This window comes from Saccopteryx leptura, chromosome 5 (assembly GCF_036850995.1).
Source record: "Saccopteryx leptura isolate mSacLep1 chromosome 5, mSacLep1_pri_phased_curated, whole genome shotgun sequence".
In the NCBI taxonomy this organism is placed as follows: domain Eukaryota; kingdom Metazoa; phylum Chordata; class Mammalia; order Chiroptera; family Emballonuridae; genus Saccopteryx; species Saccopteryx leptura.
In genome coordinates, this window is record NC_089507.1 from 51,804,630 (window position 1) to 51,813,273 (window position 8,644).

The following is an 8,644-nucleotide window of genomic DNA, read 5'->3' on the forward strand; positions in this document are numbered from 1 at the left end:
CCACACCTTTATGGACAACTGTTATTTGACAAAGGAGGTAAGAGCATACAATGGAGTAAAGACAGCTTCTTCAACAAATGGTGTTGGGAAAATTGGACAGCTACCTGCAAAAATATGAAACTAGACCACCAACTTACACCATTCACAAAAATAAACTCAAAATGGATAAAAGACTTAAATGTAAGCCATGAAACCATAAGCATCTTAGAAGAAAACATAGGCAGTAAGCTCTCTGACATCTCTCGCAGCAATATATTTGCCAATTTATCTCCATGGGCAAGAGAAATAAAAGACAGGATAAACTAATGGGACTATATCAAACTAAAAAGATTTTGCACAGCTAAAGACAGTAAGAACAGAGTAAAAAGACAAACTACACAATGGGAGAACATATTTGACAATACATCTGATAAGGGGTTAATAACCAAAATTTATAAAGAACTTGTAAAACTCAACACTAGGAAGACAAACAATCTAATCAAAAAATGAGCAAAAGAAATGAATAGAAACTTCTTCAAAGAGGACATACAGATGGCCAATAAGCATATGAAAAAATGCTCAACATCACTAATCATTAGAGAAATGCAAATTAAAACCACAATGAGATATCACCTCACACCAGTCAGAATGGTGCTCATCAACAAAACAACACAGAATAAGTGCTGGCGAGGATGTGGAGAAAAGGGAACCCTCCTGTACTGCTGGTGGGAATGCAGACTGGTGCAGCCACTGTGGAAAACAGTATGGAGATTCCTCAAAATATTAAAAATCAAACTGCCTTTTGACCCAGCTATCCCACTTTTAGGAATATACCCCAAGAACACCATAGCACTGTTTCAAAAGGAGAAATGCACCCCCATGTTTATGACAGCCTTGTTCACAATAGTGAAGATCTGGAAACAGTACAAGTGTCTGTCAGTGGACAAGTGGATTAAAAAGCCATGGTACATATATACAATGGAATACTATGGGACCATGAAAAAGAAAAAAACTTACCTTTTGCGACAGCATAGATGGATCTAAAAACTATTGTTAAGTGAAATAAGCCAGGCAGTAAAAGAAAAATATCATACGACCTCACTCATTTGAGGAATCCAATGAAAAATGTGAACTGACAAATGGAATTGAGACAGAGGAGAGATCAAAGGGATCAGAGGAAAAAATGACAGAGGGAAAGGGGATGATAGGATGGGATAAACCTGAAGGGAAGGGGGGAGGACGCTATGGGGAGATGTTGAGCGAATACGGGGGAGGAAGGATGCATTCAGGGCAACAATAGAATCTATGTAAACATAATAAATTAAAATCAATAAAAAAATTAATACAGAAAAGAATTAAAATAAAAATATTATAAAATTAAATGAAGAACCATAAAAGTTTGAAGAAGCTGGAAACAAAAGATTTTTCCAAAATGAGAGTTCATACTTGTGATTTTAATTATTTTGATCTTAAAAATCACTGAAAAATTAGGCTATTCTTTCCAGAAAATTTGGAGAAAGTATAGCTAAAACTATGACACATGTATTTGTGAAATCGTCTATTCAAAGAAAAATTAATATATTTGAGAAGCTGATGTTATTAAATATTTTATTATAGATGATGATAAAATGTTTTAATTAATTGCAAAAAAAGCAACAAGCAGTGTTTATATTATAATTGGTTATCATTGCTACAACAGTATTTTCTTGAGAAATTTTAAATTTTCTCTTTTATAAATAAATTTGATTTTCTGTAAAACTTATATATCTACATAATACATAAATACAAATGATCCATTGTACAATATTAAGAAAATAAAATGCCCACAAAGGATGACTTCTTGATACTTATACTCTTGCTGTTTTGAAGACCATTGTTGTCGCTTGTAAGAATCATTTTTGCCTTCAACATACATTACTATAAATCTTATTTGTTATTTTATTTGTAGCTAAAGAAGGAACAAACAACCTTTCCACTGGTAGGAAGTACAGGTAATAGATGAACTTTTAAAGAAGCCAATGGACTGATACTTAGACAAAACTCTCAATTTATTGTTCTCTAATATACTTCCCTCAGTAAACTACATAATTATTCTGAAGGGAAACCCACGGGGGGAAAAATTCCTTAAATTATTTCAATACAGAACTAAAAACATTTTCAAAAGAAGTAATAAAACAACCAAAGAGTTAACCAACAAATTTGTCATAGTTGATATTGCTTTTGGGAATAAAATGTAAAATAAATCCAATTGTTCATTACACAGTGCTTTTCTATAGATTTTATATTGCTTTAAATTTCTTACCTGAAGTTTCCAGTTGAACTGCTAATAGCAATTACTTGCTGTCAGGTAGCTGAACTTAAATAACCCTTAGTTGGGTAACTGTGTATGATGAGAAATATGATCTTAAGTGGAGAAAAGATTTTACAGATTTGTTTACTCTTAGCATTCCTTGTACATTGCATTATTAAACAGATTAACTTTGTTAAAGGTTTAGGCTTCTATTGTTTCCCTGGCAATAGAATTTACATTGAATATTGCCTTTGCTTTCATAATCTCTAGTGCTCCTATCAACTGAGAATGCCCAGATCAAACTGAAATAATGATTTGTAATGATTAATAATCTTGGGTTATTATTAAGTAGTATATAAAATTAATATCTCTCAAACTCATGCAACATAAAATTAGTATTATTATTGGTTATTAAAATAATTTTAAAAATTAAAGTGTCCTTTTTTGTTTCTGAGATTATAGTGGTGAGAGTTGGTTTTGCCATAGACTCCCAAAATGTCATATTTAGTAATAACTAATCCTGGAAAAGAATATGACCAACTATTTTTTTAGTTGGAAAACAGATGTGGTGATAATTTTATACATATTTTATGTAAGGATTAGTTCCTCAAAGATATACTTTGTGTGATGGCAATGGAGATGAAAGAAAGGGAAACATTAGAAGCTCCACATAGATCTTCAAATTCTAGTCTGCTTACATGTCATATTCCTAACCACAAACATTCTTAATTAGATAAAAGGAAATCAGCACATTTTTTACAGATTGATTTCTCTATCTTTGGATCACTAATATAATTAATTTATCAACTAAATGAAATGAGTCTTCAAGTATTTCTTTTCATTTAATTTTATTTAGAAAATTAAATTTAACAGGGTGACATTGATCAATAAGAGTACATAGGTTTCAAGTGAAATGTTTCTATAGAGTTTCAACTGTTGATTATACAAGTAAATATTTCCAGACATTCCCTCGGATAAAAACTTTTTAGGCCTTTGTACATCTAGTAATAAATCATTCACATACATACCTGGATGAAAGCATGGGTAACAACAGATTTCTTTGATAAATACATTTTCACTAAATATTTATTAGATCATACTCTATTGTCTTTTTCCAATTTTGTTTATAAAAAATAACACTGACATCAACAACCTTTTTTCTGCCAAAAGGTTAATGTGTGGGTTATTGTTAGTATGTATGTGTGTGTTTGATTTATATTATTCCTAAAAATTATTTGTTATAATGTAGTTAAATAATGAACTCATTCAATGTATGTACATCTGTTTTAACTGCCAGAAATTTTTTTGATAATTCATTAAAAAATACTTTCAGGGGAATCCATGATGGTTGTAGAGTGGGTGGAAGTTGTGCTTACCTTCTTCTAAGTCCAAACAGGATTACAGCTAAATTATAGAACAATCCACCTGAATAATCAACTAAAGACTAGATGAGAAAAGTATTGTAATCAAGGATTTAGAGAAGACAGGAAAGACAGAAACACAAAAAATGCTGTTGCCTCAGCCACTTGCAGTGGCTGAGAATCGGAAGGAATATCTCAGCTGCAAATGTCCTCTCTGAATAGAGTGGGGGTCTCAAAGCCAGGCCAGGCAACAATATTTGTAAAAATTAGGCATTCTTGTTTTACAAGGGCAGGCAAAAGTTGGTTAATAATAATAAATAATAGAATAATAAATAAAAATGCAAGGATAAACTTTTGTGTACTCACAACTATAAACTTCCTTTGCCGACTCCTGTCTTCTACAATGTACATACCTGTTCAGCTTCATCTAGGCTTTCTTTGCCTGTATTAATTTTGTTTTTGCTTTCATCTTCTAATACATTTATTGTCCAGGTCTTTGTTTTTGCTTACTATTTTTTCAGATGAAAAGGGTTTTATTACGCTATTTATAATAAGAGGTATAAAGCTGGCTCTTTAACTGTAATTTCAGAAATGTTATTTAATTTAATAATATGTTATAAATAATTTTACATATAAAGTGAGATAACACAAATACTAATTTATCTGACTACCAGCCAGAGAAAGTAAACTCTATAACACAATTCTTTATACCTTGACTGCCCATTTGTTCCTCAGAGTATTCACCTTTTTGCATTCTCCTGAATTTCTTTGTGTGATTTATGTCTTTATCATTAAATAACAATAGTATTATTTTGTATTTTTGTATTTTTGTATTTTTAGCTAAATATTGCTAATTTTAATATATGTATCCAAATATGCATATGTAAAACAGATGATTCATATATGATTAAATCTTATCATTAATTGAAACCAGCACAAAAAACTCATAAAATACAAAAGGATAACAGAAAAATAAATACAATATTTGTAATAATAACAGGTGACTCATAAGGGGTAAATGTAGTTAAAGTGTTATAAGAGGAGAAAAGTAAAAATATTGATTAATTTTATGCAAAAATAAGTAAAATAAGAAAACTAAATAAAGAAAATAGATAATTTAGTTACCAAAACTGATGCAAGAAAAAAAAATCAATCTATTTTAAAGTTGTCCATTAACCATGTAAGAAACTGAGTCAATTGTTAAACAAAAACACTCCAGGTCCAGAACTAATGGGTTCCTGGACACATTTTACCAAATTTCCAAGAATAGGTCATTTAAATTTTTCTCCTATGGAGGTAGATAACAATGATATAGAAATATGACTTAGAAAGTACAAGAAAGATATTATAGAAAAATCACATTGATATCTACAAGCCAAAAACAAATAGCGCAAACTTATCAGTTATATATAATATAAGCTTCATGTATAAATCAGAATTATTTCAGGAATTTAAGTTTAATGTTCAAAAATTTATTAATATAATTCACAATATTAACAGGTTAAAGGAGAGAAATATGATAATTTTAATAATTGTAGAAAAAGCCATTAGTAAAAATCAACATCATTTTATGATTTCTAGAAACTATAGAAAATTAAGATTAAAAGGACCTTCCTTAGCTTGATGTATCTACACAAAACAAACTCTCCTAAAGAATACTCCTTAAAGATGTAAAAATGACTAAAACTAAATTATTTTGTCTAGTAATGAATACACATCTTAAAAAATTATGGGAAGAAAAAAAGATTCATTATTAAAAAGTGAAGATAGTGGTTAAATCTGAAATAAAAGGAGGAAGAAGTGATTGATGATGATGGGATCTTTTAAGTTATCAGAAGTACTCTAGTTCTAAAATAAAGAAAGATTACATAGATGTACGTTTTAAAATGTTGGAAAAGTTATGTTTTTTAGTCTGTTTATGTACCAATTCTCTTTGTCTCCCTGTACAGTGGAACCTCCCATAGATTGATTAATATAATTTTACAGATTTTCTGCCTCTATTTACTTTCACATGCCCAATATATTTTCAAGAGAACTAATAACCACTCCCATCAAATTCAATTCACACCCCCCTGCACTTGCACAAACACACACAATTCCTTGCTGTCCCATTTCTCTATGTATGTATGTAGCTGTCCAGTATTTTTTTTTTTTCTTTTTTTTTTTTTTTTTTTTTTTTTTCATTTTTCTGAAGCTGGAAACAGGGAGAGACAGTCAGACAGACTCCCGCATGCGCCTGACCGGGATCCACCCGGCACGCCCACCAGGGGCGATGCTCTGCCCACCAGGGGGCGATGCTCTGCCCATCCTGGGCATCGCCATATTGCGACCAGAGCCACTCTAGCGCCTGGGGCAGAGGCCACAGAGCCATCCCCAGCGCCCGGGCCATCTTTGCTCCAATGGAGCCTCGGCTGCGGGAGGGGAAGAGAGAGACAGAGAGGAAAGTGCGGCAGAGGGGTGGAGAAGCAAATGGGCACTTCTCCTGTGTGCCCTGGCCGGGAATCGAACCCGGGTCCTCCGCAGCTGTCCAGTATTAAGAGAGAATATTGTCTTTAAGTTGATGGTACCACAGTATAATGGGAATAATATGTTATAGTAGGTTGATAAATATTCAACCTACTGTATGCAAACACTCACACACACACCCCCACACACACATCCTTTGACAAGGTCGATCATGACAATTTTAGTTTCCTTTCATGTGAAATAATATTTTTCTAATAGAACTATAAAGTTTATATAAAATGTATATTAAATTTAGACACAAAGCAATTCAATCCAGTTCTTTACAACTTGAATCTATTTAGACTCCTGATTGAACAATTTGAAATAACAAATTTCTGAGGCCTGGAAATATTCTCTCTCATGAAATGGCAAATGTGAATAATTTCCAAAAAAATATTAAAACACAATAATGATAAAATAATACCATCTTGTTTATCACTGTTGTTGTGTTATTATTGTTGTTGTTGTTAATTTCTTATGGGACCAAGGAGTGACATTTTGTTAGAGAGATAAAATTATTTTTCAGCTGTAGTTTAAAACTCGCTACATTTTATTTTAATAGTTTTGAAAACTACATCAGACAATATTAAATATCAATTAAATTGTAATGATAGTACTCTAGAGATGTTAATAATTAATAATAAATAATGTTATATAATTTTATTTTAAATTACTTTAAACAACATGTCAATGGGTCCATGTCAATTGTTAAAGCAAACTGCTTTAAGTTTTATTATACATATATTATTATTTTATTTTTAATTTAGAAATTAATTTAATAGGGTGACATTGATCATAGGTTTCAGGTAAACATTTCTATAGCATTTGGACTGTTGATTGTGTTGAGCATACTTCTATTATCTTAATTTATAGTCAACAATAGCTATAACCTGGAAAGGTATTTTAAGTTAGATATCAAGGAAACTAGTGATTATAGAATAGCCATGAAATTTCTTATTGCATGCTGTGTGTGTTCACATTGGTTTTGTATATCTGTGTATACATGTACACAATACATAATTTGCTTTATATCATACATTTGTTTTTTATTAAATATATACACTTATATATTTATATAAGTACAACAAAATGTCTAATGTTCACAGAAATATTTAGATAAACTTTATTTTTACTTCATTAACAAAATTATGAAAATTCTAACAATTTTTGACTCATCATACCTAGTCAGCATTATTTGCTACCATCCACGTGGGGGCAGCACTTCCTAGAGCTAGATAAAGTACTTGATGGAAAAGAATTCATGAGTGAGATGAGGGATTCACCAAAAGCCTAGCATTTACAGCTGTCACACAATACATACATACTTAGATGTTATAGTTTTGAAAGTGCTTTTACAATTTCTTGTTGAATCATGGCAAAATTTTTATATCTTTATTTTATAGATGAAGAAATCAAGATCAGAGAAATTGAGAACTTTCTGACAATTGGAAGCTTTGTAAGTATATTTTACTTTCAGGAATTATATCCATATATTTCTTATTCCACTACATTTTGGCTGCAAAATGACAGTGATAAAACCATGGCCAGAAAATTCTGCAGATTTTCCTCTACTTCACTGTCATTAATTTGAGATGGCTCCTATACAGAAAACAGTTTCCAGAGGAACATGAAATTTAGAAAGTACTATTAAAAAAACACTAAGGAAAAAAAAACCTTGGCAGAGAAATCTCAAAGCGTCATTAGTTTTTGATCTTTGTTTTAACTACTATTCACCATCTCAGCTAAACTGAGGAATTTGTGGCTTGCAATTTCCATTCCTTACCCCTCATAATAAACTGTTTCATGTCCCACTTAGAAGATAAAAAGGTAAGTTTTCTGGCTTCATGTCTCTCCTAAATTTATTTGTGTGGACATTCAAGTACTTTTCCAAGAAATGTTAAGCTGAAAGTACCAAACTCTGGCATCCCTTTTTGATCTTAAGAATTTTATCATCTTTTGGCTAAAAATATCACAAGTTAATAGTCTTATTCAGGCCTTCAACTATAGAAGCATTATAGATATAAAGGTTATGTAATAATCAAGATAATGATTATTGCTAACAGTTCCAATTAAACAAACCCTAAAATATTCAAATTAATTTTTCTGCATAGAAATCATCTCTATAGGAGTGGTTTCCTTATAGAAGTCCAGGTTTGGAAGACAATCTACACGTCATTTAATAAAAAATAAGAAACTTCTATCACAATATATTTATATTTTCTATGAAATAATGAAATAAATTTTATTTCCTTTTTCTTATGCATATAATTATAGCTATTGTACTTATCAACTTTTTTTTTTTTGTATTGTTCTGAAGTGAGAAGCAAGGAGGAGGCAGACAGACAGACTCCTGCATGCGCCCCATGAGGATTCACCCAGCATGTCCACTAGGGGGCCATGCTCAGCGCCTCTGGGGCATTGCTCTGCTGCAACCGGAACCATTCTAGAGCCTGAGGTGGAGGCCATGGAGCCATCCTCAGCCCCAGGCCAGCTTTGCTCCAATGGAGCC